The 17,356-nt window shown below is 41.9% G+C and overlaps 1 protein-coding gene and 1 long non-coding RNA gene across 2 annotated transcripts in view; one reads left to right on the top strand and one right to left on the bottom strand.

Moving 5' to 3' along the window:
• Positions 1-5,806: 5,806 nt before the first annotated feature.
• Positions 5,807-9,469, bottom strand: LOC123603707. Its single transcript, XR_006714976.1, has 3 exons — positions 9,275-9,469; positions 6,265-8,787; positions 5,807-6,031 (listed from the first exon to the last, which is right to left on the bottom strand). It is a non-coding gene; the product is annotated as an uncharacterized LOC123603707 (long non-coding RNA).
• Positions 8,503-17,356, top strand: part of AFF4 (AF4/FMR2 family member 4) — a 96,826-nt gene continuing 87,972 nt past the window's right edge. The window contains exon 1 of the mRNA XM_045488773.1: positions 8,503-8,610. The gene's annotated coding sequence lies outside the window, so the exon portion shown is untranslated. The remainder of the gene's footprint in view (positions 8,611-17,356) is intronic.

Here is a 17,356-nt window from a genome sequence, read left to right as displayed (position 1 = left end):
TCTGTGTCTCCCTCTCTCTCTGCCCCTCCCCCGTTCATGCTCTGTCTCTCTCTGTCCAAAAAATAAATAAACGTTGAAAAAAAAAATTTTTTGAAAAAAAAAAAAGATAATAAAACATAAAGTTTAACATATTGAGGCGCCTGGGTGGCTCAGTCAGTTGAGTGTCCGACTCTTGGTTTCAGCTCAGGTCATGATCCCAGGGGTGTGGGATCGAGTCCCATGTCAGGTTCCCTACTGAGCATGGGGCCTGCCTAAGATTCTCTCCCTCTCTTCCTTTGCCCCTCTTCCCAGTTCATACACTCTCTCTCTAAAATAAAAAAGGTAAAAAAATTTAACATCTTAACCATTTTTAACTGCACATTTCAGTGGTGTTAAGTATATGCCCACTGTTGTGCAACCATTACCACCATCACCAGTATCCCTCTGCAAACCTCATTTTATCTTGCAAAACTGAAACTCTATACCCATTAAACAAAAAATCCTCATTCTCCCCACCCCCCACCCCAGCCCCTGGCAACCACCATTCTACTTTCTGTCTCTATGACTTTAACTACTCTTGGTACTCACATAAGTGGAATGATACAATACTTGTCTTTTTTGTGATTGGCTTATTTCATTTAGCATAACATCCTCAAGGTTCATCCATGTTATAGCATGTGTCAGAGTTTTCTTCCTTTTTAAGGTTGAATAATATCCTGTTGTTCAAACATACCACATCTTGCTTATCCATTCATTCATCAACGGACACTTGGGTTGCTTCCACCTTTTGGCGATTGTGAATAATGTTGTGAGTTGCAAGTTTTCATGAATGAGAACTGCCCTCGACCACCGTTGAACACAAAATAGTTTGGGAATTAGCTTTTACTGAAGACTCAGCAATGCTTCTTAATGAGTTCAACCTAAAATCACAAAGTAAATTGTTGATATGTGAAACTTCTTCCATAGTAAAGTTATTTCAGCAACAGTAACTTTTTTGGGATACAAGTAATGTCAAATTGCTTCATACACTTCCTGTGCTGTCAGAAGTTACAAGGAGAAGTAAAATGTGCATTAGCACACACGTTTGCCGCATATATCTTTTCTGAGCTCAAACTGCATTCCCTACAGTGTTTTCTGGACTTCAGATGTAAAGGAAATTTTCATGTTTCAAAATCCACTTAACCCTACGATTGAGACTCTCCTATTCAATCTTCAATTAGAGCTGATTGCTTCTCAACGTAATGATATATTCTAAGGCATAAATCAAGAGAAGAACCTAGTAAAAATCTATACATTTTTTCCAAGAAATGAATACTCTTGTTAATATCACATGCCAACAGATCGATATCAGCATTTAGCAGTACCTGTCCGTGTGAAAAGACATTTTCAAAAGTGAAATAGATAAAACTTCGTTACAGATCAGTATTAGCAGAAGAATATTTGAAAGCACTTTTTTAAAAAGTTTATTTTGAAAGAGAGAGAGTGTTTGAATGTGAGTTGGGAGGGGCAGTGAGAGAGAGAGAGAGAGAGAGAGAATACCAAGCAGGCTTTGCACTGTCAGCACAGAGCGCAATGTGGGGCTTGAACTCATGAACCGTATGATTATGACCTGAGCTAAAGTTGGTCACTTAACTGACTGAGCCACCCAGGTGCCCCTAAACATACTTTTTTTTTTTTTTTTTTAATTTTTTTTTCAACGTTTATTTATTTTTGGGACAGAGAAAGACAGAGCATGAACAGGGGAGGGGCAGAGAGAGAGGGAGACACAGAATCGGAAACAGGCTCCAGGCTCTGAGCCATCAGCCCAGAGCCTGACGCGGGGCTCGAACTCACGGACCGCGAGATCGTGACCTGGCTGAAGTCGGACGCTTAACCGACTGCGCCACCCAGGCGCCCCAGAACATACTTTTTTTAAATGTAAGTTCCACACCCACCATGGGGCTTGAACTCGAGACCCCAGGATCAAGATTCACATACTGTACTGATTGAGCCAGCCTGACACTCCTGAAAGCACTTTTGATGATAGGAAACTCTAACTTTGAATCCTAATCAAGAGAAATGTTATCCTCACTCCCTAGCAAAAAATTATTATTCTCATCAGTAGACTTGAATTACAAACCTTGCTCAATTACTATACTTTGAACTTCATCAAAAACATTTATGGAAAAAATTAAGTCTATTGTTATATACTTACATAAGATCCTTGATTTTGCCACTTGGCCTGCAAAGCCTAAACTATCAACTATCTCACCTTTATAGAAAAAGCTTGCCAACTCCAGAGAGGAAAGAAGGAGCTTAGATCAAGTCTTAGGGTACTTCTGCTTAGAAGTCAGGAAAAGGTAAAGGATCTCTTGCAAATGAGCCTGAAAAGCAGCAGCCAGGGGGGTAAGTGGGAAATTCTGCGAGTGGGGCATCTTAAAATATAAGAGAAGAAAATGTTTCAAACCAGAGAGAATGGTCATCTGTGTTAAATGCTACTAAGGTAAAGGCAAAGATTCAACTTTTGAATCTGGCAGTGTGGGCACTGTTGATGTTCTTGGTGAGTGGTTTCAGTGCATGGTAGTAGTGGACAAGACAGAAAGAAAAAGCTCCAGAAGATTAAATAGCACACCCAAAGTATTTAGCATTGTGCCTACCACATAGTATGTAATTATCGAACCAGATATTGTTGTTGGTACCTCGCCCATCTCCCCTCACCTCTACCATTTAAAAAAAATTTTTTAACGCTTATTCATTTTTGAGAGAGAGAGAGACAGAGCGCGAGTGGGGGAGGAGCAGAGAGAGAGAGACACACACACAGGATCCAAAGCAGGCTCCAGGCTCTGAGCTGTCAGCACAGAGCCCGATGCGGGGCTCGAACCCACTGACCACGAGATCATGATCTGAGGTGAAGTCATCTTCAACATAACTACGATTCAGGAACATTTAAAAAAAAATTTTTTTTTCAACGTTTATTTATTTTTGGGACAGAGAGAGACAGAGTATGAACGGGGGAGGGACAGAGAGAGAGGGAGACACAGAATCGGAAACAGGCTCCAGGCTCTGAGCCATCAGCCCAGAGCCCGACGCGGGGCTCGAACTCACGGACCGCAAGATCGTGACCTGGCCGAAGTCGGACGCTTAACCGACTGCGCCACCCAGGCGCCCCACATTTTAACCAGAAAGAGAATAATTGCAAGAAGCTTTATTGTTCATTTCAGGAACTTCTCAAAATCCCTTTTAAATGAACACAAAATTGCTCAAGTTTTCAGTAGATGACCTTATTTTCTAACTTTTTTTTTTCTCATAGTACTGAATCTTTTCTATTTTTGCAGTAGATGACTTTAGATGATGGCCTATACTGTGTGGTAAGCCAAATAGTGGCCCTCAGAAGATGTTCATGTACGAATCCCTGGAATCTTTGAATATACCATGTTAAATGACAAAGGGAAGTAGGGTCAGATAGAATTAAATTGCTAATTCAGTTGACCTTAAAATAGGGAGATGATTCTGGATTATCTGAGTTGGCCCACAGCAATCACAGGCGTTCTCAAAATAGAAAAGGGATACAGAATAGGAAGAGTGATGTGATTTAGGAAAGTACTCAACCAGCAATTGCTGACTTTGAAGCAATTTGAAGGTGAACAGGGGCACAAGCCAAAGGGTGTGGACATTCTCTAAAGGTTGGAAAAGGCAAAGAAAGGGATCACCTCCTAGAGCCTACAAAAAGAAGCAGTCTTGCCAATACCTTGGTCCTAACCCAACAAGACCTGTATCAGACTTCTGACTTACAAAATTATAAGATGATAAATTTGTGTTACTTTAAGTCCCTAAGTTTGTGGTTGTTTGTTATGGCAGCAATAATTAATATACTCTCCAAGACTCTTAAAAATCTTTGCTGTGTCCACTAATCCTAACCTATTAGATCATGATTCTCACCAAACTCTAATCAAGCCTCTGAACTGAAAAGCCCCCCAAACTGATAAATATCGCAACTTCCCTGCTCGGAATGTTACTGAATGTTACTGAGACTGTTGGGGTACTGGTCTCTCTTACCAGTAAATGATAAACTCAGCTTTGCCTTATCATCACATTGTTTGGGTGGTATTTTGGGGGAAGAGCATTTAACAATTGTTTTATCCATGTGCCTAGAATAGTACCTAATATATGTAGGTGTTACATATATGTAACGTATACGTTACATGTTTGATACATAATGAATACATTACGAGTTTCTAAAATAATATGGAATAATATTTGTGTAGATGAAATTGTGACTTGGTATTTCCTATACATAGATGTGACTTTCGGAAAATAATTTTAGGGGGGCGCCTGGGTGGCGCAGTCGGTTGGGCGTCCGACTTCAGCCAGGTCGCGATCTCGCGGTCCGTGAGTTCGAGCCCCGCGTCGGGCTCTGGGCTGATGGCTCAGAGCCTGGAGCCTGTTTCCGATTCTGTGCCTCCCTCCCTCTCTGCCCCTCCCCCGTTCATGCTCTGTCTCTCTCTGTCCCAAAAATAAATAAACGTTGAAAAAAAAAAAGAAAGAAAATAATTTTAGGGATGCCTGGCTGGCTCAGTTAGTAGAGCATGTGACTCTTAATTTGGGGGTTGTGAGTTCGAGCTCCACATTTGGTGTAGAGAGTACTTAAAAATAAAATTTTTTTAAAAAACACATTAATTAAAAGGGTACGTTTTAAAGTCTGAATGAAATCTTGCACATGGATGTTTACATCAGCTTTATTCATTATCATTAAAAAATGGAAACTCAAATGTCCAACTCATGCATGGTTAAGCAAACTAGGTTATATCCATATAATAGACTACTACTTAGCAATAAATGGGAATAAATTACTAACACATGCAACAACAATGGTGAATCTCAAAGGCATTATGCTAAGTGAAAGAAGCCAGACTTAAAAGGCTACATACTGTATGGTTCCATTTATGTCATATTCTGGAAAAGGTAAAATTTTAGAGACAAGAAAGCATATGAGTGGTTGCCAGGAACCCAGGTTGAGGTGAGGGGTTCATTATAAAGGAGAACAAGAGAATGTTTTGGTGTAATGGAAATGTTCTATGTCCTGATTGTAGTGGTAGTTTATACAATTGTACACATTAAAAAATATGCATTTTCTTTTTTAAATTTTTTTAATGTTTTTTATTTTATTTGTTGAGAGACAGAGAGGGAGTGTGAGCAGGGGAGGGGCAGAGAGAGAGGGAGACCAGAATCCTAAACAGGCTCCAGGCTCTGAGCTGTCAGCAAGAGTCCGACATGGGACTCAAAGCCACAAATGTGAGATCATAACCTGAGCTGAAGTTGAAAGTTCAAGTGACTGAGCCACCCAGACACCCTTGCATTTTCTTGTTTGTGAATTATAAAACACAGAAATCTACTCAGAATTGCTACTGAACAATATATGTTGAATACTTTGTTGAAATCTTGCATGTTAATAAAACAATCATACATTTCTGGGGTGCCTGGGTGGCTCAGTAGGTTAAGCATCTGACTTTGGCTCAGGTCATGATCTCACAGCTAGTGAGTTCAATCCCTGTGTCAGGCTCTATGCTGACAGCTCAGAACCTGGACCCTGCTTCAGATCTGTGTCTCCCTTGCTCTCTGCCCCTCCCCCACTCACACTCAGTCTCTCTCGAAACTAAAAATAAAATAAAGTAAAACAATCATACATTTCTTTCATTTTTTTTTCTCTTATAGCTTTATGGTCAGTATTTTCTACTATTTCTTTATTCTATGCAATTAACTTACATTGTTCTGGAACATGAAAATAGAGACATTCACTTTGTTAAAATGGATGCATCTGATTAAATGACAAATGACATTTATTCCAAAATAAGTTAAGGAAACTTCTTGTAAAGTTTATTAAATATCAATTTGCATCTTCATACTTCTTTAATTACTGTGTAAAATGACAATCTTTCTTTTACTTCTCTCCATCCCCACTACCTTCCAATATAGCCTTGTAAATCTTCCAAGGCAAAACTTGAAAGAAAGCAAATAAAATTGGCACAACTTCTGCAGAGGACAATTTGACAGTATCTATCAAAGTTAAAAATACCTTTTGGGGGCACCTGAGTGGCTCAGTCGGTTGAGCGTCCGACTTCGGCTCAGGTCATGATCTCGCGGTCTGTGAGTTCGAGCCCCGCGTCAGGCTCTGGGCTGATGGCTCAGAGCCTGGAGCCTGCTTCCGATTCTGTGTCTCCCTCTCTCTCTGCCCCTCCCCCGTTCATGCTCTGTCTCTCTCTGTCTCAAAAATAAATAAATGTTAAAAAAATAAAAAAATAAAAATACCTTTTGATCTAAAGGTTCCAGGGTAAAGATTTACGTATTAGTTGCCCATCGTATGGGGTAATTAGTTATCAGTTACAGCCTAGTTTGTAATAGCTTTGGCTTGGCAACAACCTAAATGCCCACTTATAGGGGACTGACTAAATAAATATTTGCATACAATGGAAATACTGCCGCTGGGAAGAATGAAGCAGTTCTTCATGTAGTGATAAGTGATGATGGCTAGAAGCAGAAAAATGTTCACCTTTAGCCCAGAAGGCTGACCTATAGCTTACATGGTTTCCATAAGGATCAAACATGCACTGACTCCTGCATTCTTAAAGCGTCTCATGAGTGCCTGTAAATCTCACCAACAGTTAATATTGAGGTGAATGTTAAGCACCAGAGAAATCTTCTGAAACTAGTTTTAGGAGTAGAAATTCAAGGAAGACATTTATGATCTAATACTCCCTGCAGCTCCCCTCCCCCTTGAGCACTAAGCATGTAGCCACTGCCTTCATACAGCAAAGGTACAGCTCTTTCTGCCCACAGGTTCTGACCCCAGGTTGTAATAAAAGCACCTTCCTGCACCAAAAGCCTCTCAAGAATTCTTTGTTGGCTTGTGGCCCCACATCCATATGGAAGGATACCCAGGATATTTTAAGTGACAAAAGGAAGGAACGTAACAGTATATATAGTACATTATCTTTCCTGTAAAAAGTATGTTATCACTATATTTTCATGTTTATTTATAACATATCTTGGGAGGGATACACTAGAAAATGCCAAATGATTGCCTCCAGGACTACCATAGTTAAAGGGCAGGGATGGGAGGAGTAATTATTTTTCAGTCTATTTCATCACAGTTCTTTTTCGAGTTTTGCACTAATAATTTCCTCATCTATAGAGATACATAGATAATATCTACATAAAGAGTGAGGCTTAAAAATAATAGGTGATCAGTTAAGAATTTTAAAAAGGAAAAATTATACTTTTATTGATGCTGAATTACCAGTGTTAAGGGCTGACAAAAACATTTTCATATGCACATTCCTTATAAGAGTTTATCATAAAGCTCCTCAAAAACCTTGCACCTTACCAAAAGCAATCTTTAACACGCTTTTTTCTAAATTAGTTGGTAGAAAGTAACCTCCCACCCCCTTCACGCTCCTCCCAGCTTCCTGAGGCTTCTGCACAGAAAGAAAACAAGTAAGAGGCAGGAGATTATAAAGTGTTCTTCCAATGGTGAACCAGAGGTAGTGTCTCTGAACAGTTACCAAACTGCGTTCCATGAGACCCTTTGAAAATCCTGTCTGGTCTATAACTATTATTTTACTCTCAATTAAATTATAGTTTGCCCTGACTGGCAGAATGTTAAGAGATGAAGGAAAGCGTTGAAAATGATATCCTGAAGAACAGTATTACTGGCAGAAAATGTTTGGATGACGAACAGAAAGGGCTGGAGAGGCTTCATGGAAGAAGTTCAAGCGTGGTTCTAAGCATCCTCCTGCAGTAAGTCGCTGGAGACTTCCTTTCTCCGCCGACCTGCTGAGGGCCGCTGGACTCCGGGCATCAATGTCAGCACCGGGAAGTCGGTCGAAGGGGCTTTGGGTTCGCCAGACCCTCGCCAGGGGCGCACGACCTGACCCCCCGCCCCTCACCTGAGTCCCAGAACCGGTAGACCCGGCTCGGCCCGTCCCCGGTAGCGGCTACGTGCACAGAAGGGTGTGCGCGTGGCGGATCTGCAGGCCGGGTCCTGCCCTGCGGCCCTGCCCTGTGCGGCCGCGGGGCCTAGGAGGTCGGGTCTAAGCCACCGGGGCCGGTGCTCCGCCTGTCCGGGGTCGTTCGACCCCCACAGCCGCGCACGTCGCGGCCCCCGTGTCGCCTCCGGTCACCGCAGGCCCAGCAGGGCCCCGCTTTTCTGGCGGGGCGGGGCGCGGCGTCGCCACGTGACGCCTCGCCCCCGCCCGGCCCTGATCACATGGGTGGCACGGCCGCTGCGTCAGTCACCGTCCTGGCTGCGGGAGTCGAGCCGCCGTCGCCGCCGCCGCCAGCGGACGGGGCGGGGATCCCGGTGCCAGGTCTTCGTCGGCCCGCCCCTGCCGCCTCAGTCGGCCGTCCCGGGCTGGGCCCGACAGTCATGGAGCGGGGCGGGACCTCCGCCTGTTCGGTGTGAGGCGCGTCGCCGCCGCCCCCGCCTGCGCCTTTCCAGACCTGCCGAACCCCCGCCGCCGCCCGGAGCCCCTCGTCCTTGGCAGTCTGTCGCCGCCCCCGGGCGGGCTCGAATGCGCGTCCGGTGAAGGTGCAGGCCCGGCGCCGCCGCTGCCGCAGCTGGGAGATGGTTTGGGCCTAGCGGAGCAGGGATTGGAGGTGAGAGGGGCCCTGACTGACGGAGGGCCGGGCCGGGCCGGGCCTGGCCGCGGGGTGCGGGTGGGGGTGGGGGAGACGGTGAACTGGGTCCGCCTTGGGGGCTCGGGAGACCCTCCAGGCCGGGGCTGCTCGATCCGGCTTCGCCCTTCTTCTTTCCGTTTCACCCCCACCCCCGGCCTGGAAAAAAAAAAAAAACAAAACACATAAGGCTAACCATCCTAACAAAAATTTCCAGAAATCCATCTTTTCACCGTTTCTCTTTTCCGCTTTCGTTTCTTAATCCATTCCAGCCCTCAGAAAATTTAGCGACAGATTCGTGATTTTTTAATATCCTCTTCAGTTTCAAGTTATTTGTAGAGAAAATAGGCCTAGATTTCTGGCTATCATTACCCAACTAGTTCTCGCTTTCCTTCTCGCGATCCTGCGCACGTCTCTCCCCCCCCCTCTCTCTCTCTCTCTCGCTCTCGCTCTTTTTCTCCCTCTCCCTCTCTCTCTCTCTCTCGCTCTCTCCCCCCCACCTCTGCAAAAAAAAAAAAAAAGGAAAAAAATTTTCCACCTTCGGCTCTCGAAGGGGATTGACTAAAAATGGGAAGGTGGGGGTGTAATACTTGAAGAGCCGCCCCCCCCCTCCCCCCCGCCCCTAACTTCGCAGTCGGTCTGTTACCTAGTTATCCCGATAGCTCGGGTTTGGATATTGATGTTTAGGCCTTTCCTCCAGCTGCCTGTGCCCGGGGTTAATCTCGTAATTGACGTCAGTGCTTTGTTCCTTCCACTTTGCTGTTCCTTCCACTCTTTGAGGGTGGATCTTGGAGTATAGGAGTTTGAGGACTATCTTTACTGCTTTTTCTCTTACAGTGGTTATCATTTATAGGAAGCTGAAAGTACAAATCTGAAATGCTCGTGCATGGAGTTGCACTAAGACGAAGAGTTCCATTTAGGGTTCTTCTCGTAGTCAGTTGCCATTCAGAGTGGCTTTACAGAAATTTTAAACTAAGGCCAGTCTCTTTTTCAGTGACCGGTGTGTCTTGAGGGAACCTAAGCAATAAGTGCCTGTGAATAAAATGTTTGCAAATGTGACATTTAAGATACGTGTTGATTTTTAGGACTCGTGTTTAAAAAGCTCAAAGCTTTGTTTCCATATTGATTCTGCAAAGCTTTGTGAAGTGCTTTTGTCATTTCACTGTACTTTGATTTATCAAAATTGAAATATTTATGTGAATTTTCTTAATTTGGCATTTGATAAGAGCCTTTGTGGCCTGCGAATCTGCCTGGATCTTCTTTGGTCATATGTGCATAAAGACGTGTTGGCAAGTGGCCACTTGTCTTTTAACAAAGCTGGCTTCTTTAAAATGTTCTGGTTTATTTTCCTTATTCATCACTGCATTTTTCAGTCTCTAAACATTAAAAAAAATCCTCCAGAAGTTATTTTTAATGATCTTTTAGAATCAATTTACCTGGGAGCAGTGATTTTTCTTTTTTTTTAAATATCAGCAGTTTCATTCAGTTTGTGGTGGCTTGTATGCTGATGACTTTAGGTTTTGTTAGCTCTGCAGGAACAGTGTCCAAATTCTACTTTAAATATAAGTTTGCATCAGGTGTGGACAAGATAGGAGGTCTGTGAATGACCCAACCTTTACTGTATGGTTTACACACACACACACACACACACACACTCACAAAGAGCTTAGCTGTATTAATTGGAAAGCACTCCACAGTTTTGGGGTGTACAGATGATTGTACAGTGCTTTGGTAAATCTCTGTAATTAAGAATTCCTAAAGATAGAATATTTTCATTCAGATTACTTTCTCTTTGTCATATGACATACATTCTCTGTGCTCTTGAATTCTATGCCTTTTGTAATAGCTGATATATTCTCCTTTTGTATTGTAATTTTCTGATAGGTCTCTTGTAGTGTGTTTAGAACAAGAGCTATGTTTATATCTCTCCAGTATCATCAGTATTTTACACAATTGTTAGATTGAATGTGAATGTGATATCCAACCTAAGTTTTCACAAAGGGATAATCTAAAGCAAACTGTATGAGCAAGTCATCAATATTTGAAGGGGAGAAAGTAACTATCAGCTACAGAAGATGACAGAAGGTGAAGGCTTCTAAAAGTTATGTATCTTACCTTTTTTGAAGAGCTAAGGTAAATGTCATGGTTTATGTGTACCTGAGAGGAACAAAGAAAACAGGTATTTCTTCTTTTGTGGCCATCTACTGGTTTAGAATGGAGTCCAAAATGTATGAGGCCTTTTCTTTGTAGTATTTTTCATAAAATCAAAGAAGTATTCTTACAGGTATTAAAGGCACACGTGGACAGTAACCCAGAAGTACAGTACATATTGTAAAAGTTGATGACTTAGGTTTTATTTTTTACTTTAGCTCTATTCTCCAGGTATTTTATTATAAAAACTTTTTTTAGGTCAACTGTACTCAAATTAAAAAAAATTCTTTTTAACTTTCCTATGTCATGTAAAGGTTTCCCAGCTTTTGAACTCCCAGCCCTCATTATATTTTACCCATTTCCTTTTTCATTTCCTCTGATAAGTTGGAACGATTGTATTTGACTTCTGGGAAGGTGTGTGCCAGTGTCAGTAAGTGTGAAACGAGGTGTAGTCAGTGATTAAAGCTAACCAGACCTGTTACTTTGGTGCTTTTTCCTTTGGTGCTTTTTCCTTTGGTTCAAGCAGGTACCACTACTTGTAACTTTTTATACTGAATATCTTGGTTGCTTGAAGTGATAACTCTAGTAAATGGAAGAGGACATGATAAACATGACCGTTATGGAGTTTTGGCTGATCATCTGCATTCCTGTCTGTCTTGATGTTCATTTTTACTAGCATCACATCCTGAGAATTTTAATGGTATTGGCACACAGAAAATATTAGAACCAGCGAATTTATTTCCAAAATATTACAAAAACATTTTAATATTGAGACTACTTATTAATCCTGTTTTTTTTTAATGTTTATTTTTGAGACAGAAAGAGAGAGTGAGAGTGCAGGGTAGGGGCAGAGAGAGAGGGAGACACAAAATCTGAAGCAGGCTGCAGGCTCTGGGCGATCAGCACAGAGCCCGATGCAGGGCTCAAACCTATGAACCTTGAGATTGTGACCTGAGCTGAAGTTGGACGCCTAACCAACTGAGCCACCCAGACACCCCTTAATTCTCTCTCTCTCTTTTTTTTTAAAGCTTATTCATTTTGAGAGAGAGGACTAGAGAGAGAGTGTGTGATGCAAGCACGCACACAAGCAGGAGAGGGGCAAAGAAAGAATCCCAAGCAGGCTCAGCCCTCCCAGAGCAGAGCCCAATGCAGGGATCCATCCCATGAACCTGGAGATCATGACCTGAGCTGAAATCAGGAGTTGGGTGCCTAATCAACTGCGCCACCCAGCCTAATTCTGTTTTTGAACAAAGAAATTTTATTTAAAATCGTCTTTCAAATGGCTAAAATACAAAACTCAAGAAACAACAAGTATTGGTGAAAATGTGGAGGAAAAGGAATCCTTATGCACTGTTGGTGGAATTTCAAACTGGTGCAGCCACCGTGGAAGACTGTTTCCTTAAAAAATTGAAAATAGAACTACCCTGCAATCCAGTAATCACACTACTGGGTATTTACCCCAAAACTTTGAAAACACTAATTTTGAGGGATACATGCACCCCTGTGTTTATTGCAGCATTATTTGCAATAGCCAACTATGGAAGCACCTCAAGTGTCCATCAATAGATAAATGGATAAAGAAGATTGGTATATAGATACAATGGAGTACTATTCAGCCATAAAAAAGAATGAAATCTTGCCATTTGCAACAGTATGGATGGATCTAGAGAATATGATGCTAAGTGAAATAAGCCAGAGAAAGACAGATAGCAAATGATTTCACTCCTATGTGGAATTTAAGAAACAAAACAAACGAAGGAAAGAAAAAAGAGACAAACCAAAAAATAGACTCAACTACAGAGAACAAACAGATGGTTACCAGAAGGGAGGTGGGTGGCAGGAATGGGTGAAAAAGGTGAAGGACATTAGGAATGCACTTGAAAAAAAATTTTTTTTTAAAATATAATTCCAGTATAGTTGACATAGTGCAATTGTCTTGATGAGCTCTAAGTAACGTATGGAACTGTTGGATCACTATATTGTACACCTGAAACTAATATAGCAGTGTATGTTAATGACACTGGAATTTTAAAAAAAGTAGATATAGTCAAAAAAAAAAATGAAATCTACCTGCTTCATCATGTATGTATTTTATTAAAAAATCTGTAACCTGAGGAATGTTCTGAGGGAAGGTAATTTTACCTCTTTTGTGGTGCCAAATGAACCATGGCGGTGGCTTTTAGGAGGGTAGACAAAGCTTATTATTGGGTACCGTTTTAAACTATTTTTATAATTTCCTAGGATAGGTAAAAGAACCTTGGGCATTGTTTTTCCAGAGTTGTAGGTGTGTGGCAGGGGAAATCAGGGATTGACATGAATACATTGTTCTGGAAAGCCAATATGGTTTGACTACCCAGATATTGTCATGATCTACCTTGGGACTGTGCTACTCGAGGCTACTTTAGGACTGAATGGGTCTCGCATGATTTTGTTAAGTTAGAGCTGGCTAGTGAGTTACAGTTTTTCACTTTGACTTTTTCTTTTCTTGTCATTATGGTAGCGACAGTTTTATGGAGAGGTGAGTATAGGCCAGTGCTTTGCATTGACAGGACTTCCCACCTGTTTGCAATTGTTTCCATTTCTTCCATCTGAAGTAACACTTTTCCTCTCTTGTTCCCTACCCTGTTAAAATTTCACTGTCTGTTAAGGCACAGTGGAAGTACCATTGCCTTCCTAAAGTTTTCCATGATTCCTCTGGATACTCCAACTGGGACCTACCTTTTTTGAATCCCTGCATCACTTTGTATCTTCCTTACTTGTTATGTTAACTAGGGGACTGTACCCTGCTGAGTGACATCTGGCACCATGTATCAGGGAAGACATACTGGTAAAATAAGGACTGTGTAATACTATTTCCTTATATATCTCTAAAAAATAAGGATTAAAACAATAATCCAACTTTTCAGTAAAGAAGTTAATACTAATTTCTTAGTGTCATCATGTATTTAGTCAGTCTTCAGATTTCTCTGATTTTTGCACTTATTTCTATACAATTGGTTTGATAAAAAAGCCATGTTTTTTGCCCTATGAGATTTCTCACAGTCTAAATAGTGCTGGATGCATCCCTGTGGTATTATATAGTATGTTCCTCAGTCCCTTGTTTTTTCTGTATATAGTAGTTATGTTTAGAAGCTTGATCCAATTGAAGCTTGACTTTTTGTTTAATTTTTTTAATGTTTATTTATTTTGAAAGAGGGTGAGCCAGGAAGAGGGCAGATGCCTAACCAAGGCCACCCAGGCACCCCTTGAATTTTTATTTTTACTTTGTGTTTTTAAAATTTATTTTGAGAGAGAGAGCGAATGCATGAGGGGCAAAGAGAGAGGGAGAAAGAGAATCCCAAGCAGGCTCTGCACTGTCAGTGGGGCGGGGCTTGAACCCATGAATGGCAAGGTCATGACCTGAGCCTAAATCAAGAGTTGGATGCTTAACTGAGTCACCCAGGTGCCCCTGAATTTTTATTTTTATTTTTATTTTTATTTTTATTTATTTATTTATTTATTTATTTATTTATTTATTTTTAAAGTTTATTTTCAGAGAGAGAGAGAGAGAGAGGGAGAGAGGGAACAAGTTGAGGAGGGGCAGAGAGGGAGGGAGAGAGAACATCCCAAGCAGACTCCACACTATCAGTTCAGAGCCTGATGCAGGGCTCTTTCCCATGAACCATGAGATCACAACCTGAGTGGAAATCAAGAGTGGGAGGCTCAACCAACTGAGCCAACCAGGCACCCTCTGAATTTTTACTTATAAATAAACTGTGTTCAAAATGGGGTTTGAACTCACGACCCCAAGATCGAGAGTTGCAAGCTCTACTAACTGAATCAGTCAGGCACCCCAAGACTTGAATTTTTTTTTAAATGGCAAGATTACTTCATGGGTAGTGTTGTGTACTTCCTCTGCAGTCTTTTTTTTTTTTTTTTTTTTTTAATGTTTATTATTTTGAGAGAGAGACAGAGTGCAACCTGGGGAGGGGCAGAGAGAGGGAGACGCAGAATCTGAAGCAGGCTCCAGGCTCTGAGTTGTCAGTACAGAGCTCCACACAGGGCTTGAACTCAGGAGCTGTGAGATCATGACTTGAGCCTAAGTCAGATCCTTAGCAGACTGAGCCACCTAAGTGCCCTGTTTTGTTTTGTTTTGTTTAATGTTTTTATTTTTGAGAGAGTGTGGAGAGCTCAAGCTGGGAGGAGCAGAGAGAGGGGTACAGAGGATCTGGAGGGAAGCAGGCTCTGTGCTGACAGCAGAGAGCCCAGTATGGGACTTGAACTCACAAAGAGTGAAATCATGACCTGAGCTGAAGTCCCACGTGCTACTAACTGAGCCACCCAGGTGCCCCTCCTCTGCACTCTTAAACTTTATGCCTGTCTTCTCATCCTGTTCGTGAAATTGCTCTTGCCAAGGCCGCCTGTGACTTCTTTATTGCCAAATTATATAGTTACTGCTTACTCCTTTATCTCTTTGTCTGCTTACTTTTGTTAACCATTTTCTCCTTGATACTGTTTTCTTCCTGGACTCTTACGACTTTGTCCCTTTCTTCCTACCAGTTGCGTTCTTGCAGACTTAGTTCTCTGCTAATGCTTTGATATTGAAAGTTCTTGATTTTAGCCTTGGCCTTCGTTTTTTTTTTTTTTAATTTTTTTTTAATGTTTATTTTTGACAGAGAGAGAGAGAAAGAGAGAGACAGAGCATGAGCGGGGGAGGGGCACAGAGCAAGGGAGACACAGAATCCGAAGCAAGCTCCAGGCTTCCAGCTGTCAGCTATCAGCACAGAGCTGGACGTGGGGCTCGAACTCACAGACCGCAAAATCATGACCTGAGCCGAAGTCAGACGCTCAACCGACTGAGCCATCCAGGCACCCCCTAGCCTTGGGCTTTTGTTTTCACTCTTCTGGATGATCTCATCCATATGTATAGCTTCAGCTACCATCTCTTAAGTGTTTTGTGGGAACCAGAACTCTTATTCAACTGAATACCTTCCTTTGGATTGTTTAGTAGGCACTTTGTTTTGGTTAGGCGAGTGACACATATCTAACTTAAACTAAAAAGAACTTGTTGAGAACATACCACATATCCCATGAATTGTAAGGAAGGCAATCAACCCACAAGAGGACAGCTAGAACTCAGGAGCAGCTGGATCCAGGGGCTGCAGATGTGGTTAGGAGTATCTCTTTATTACTCTCTAGATGTTCTTTCTCTATTCAATTCGCCCTTGCTGCAGATGAAATTTAACACTTAACTAATACCTTTTGAGTTTTAAATTTCATATCTGCTGCTATGAGAGAGAGGCTGCCTTGATTCTAAATCTCAATTCCAGGAAAAGGACTCATTTGGTGATATGTCCACCTGTGGAGCACAACTTTGGCTAGGGAGCTACATTGTAATAACATGTTCTAACTGGGGCACCTGGGTGGCTCAGTCATTTAAGCTTCCAAATCTTGGATTTGACTCTTGGTTTTAGCTCAGGTCATGATCTCATGGTTTGTAAGATTCTTTTTTCTCCCTCTCTGCCCGTCCCCAGTACTCATGCATGTGCACATGCGCATGCTGTTTCTGTCTCTCTCTGCCTCTCTCGTGTGTATGCATGCTCTCTCTCAAAATAAGTAAATAAACAAACAAACAAAAAAACCCAATATGCTCTAACTGCAGCATTCCGGAGAGAAGTGGAGTAAAGGCCACTGTAAAACATAGTTGTCCCCCTCATTCATCCCATAGCTATTTAGTGCACACACAGTCCTACTTTTATATATGCATATATGTGTATATATATATATATATATATATATTAATGTTTACTTATTTATATTGAGAGAGAGAGCACACATGCAAGCAGAGAGGGGCAGAGAGAGAGGGAGAGAGAGAATCTCAAACAGGCTTTGCATTGTCATTGCAGAGGCTGATGCAGGGCTCGATTTCATAAACCATGAGATCATGACCTCAGCTGAAATTGAGAGTTGGATCGTTAACTGACTGAGCCACCCAGGCGCCCCTGTTGAATATGTATTTTTTAACATAATATAGCTATCTGCATACAACAGCAGATACCCTCATCTCTTCAATAGAGACAACCCAACTTCCATCCAAAGGCCCTTGTTCTCCGAGTCCAGATTCACACGGTGATATCCTTTGTTAATTGGTCTAGCTAGATCTGCTTTGTCACATATTTGAAAGTTGTGGGCTAAATACTAAATTTGATCATCCCTGAGATAACTGATACATAGTTGTGGAAAAACAACAAAAACACCAACAAAACTAAAACTGTTTGGTGTGGAGGAGAGAGGAAGGTAGCATTGTTCCAAAACTTACACCATATGTTGCTAGGCAAGTACAGTGTAAGGTAAATGGCAAAACCAGCAAGTATGTGGGCCTTCATCTGTTGACTTCCTTGCAAATGGAGTGAGTTCTTTGGTAAGCCAAATGAAAATTTTCAGTTCTGTCACCTAGGATTGTTTTCCTTGTCTGTTGTTTTAAGTTAAGGTTAACACTGAGAGGACATCTGGAAGGAGTTTTAAGGGAAGGCAGTTCTGTGTTGCCTTAGCATAAGGATCAGTAAGCTATGGTTAGTAGGCCCAGTGCTGCCTGCTT

The sequence above is a fragment of the Leopardus geoffroyi genome, chromosome A1 (genome assembly GCF_018350155.1).
Source record: "Leopardus geoffroyi isolate Oge1 chromosome A1, O.geoffroyi_Oge1_pat1.0, whole genome shotgun sequence".
NCBI lineage: Eukaryota > Metazoa > Chordata > Mammalia > Carnivora > Felidae > Leopardus > Leopardus geoffroyi.
This window is presented reverse-complemented; position numbering and strand designations above follow the sequence as displayed.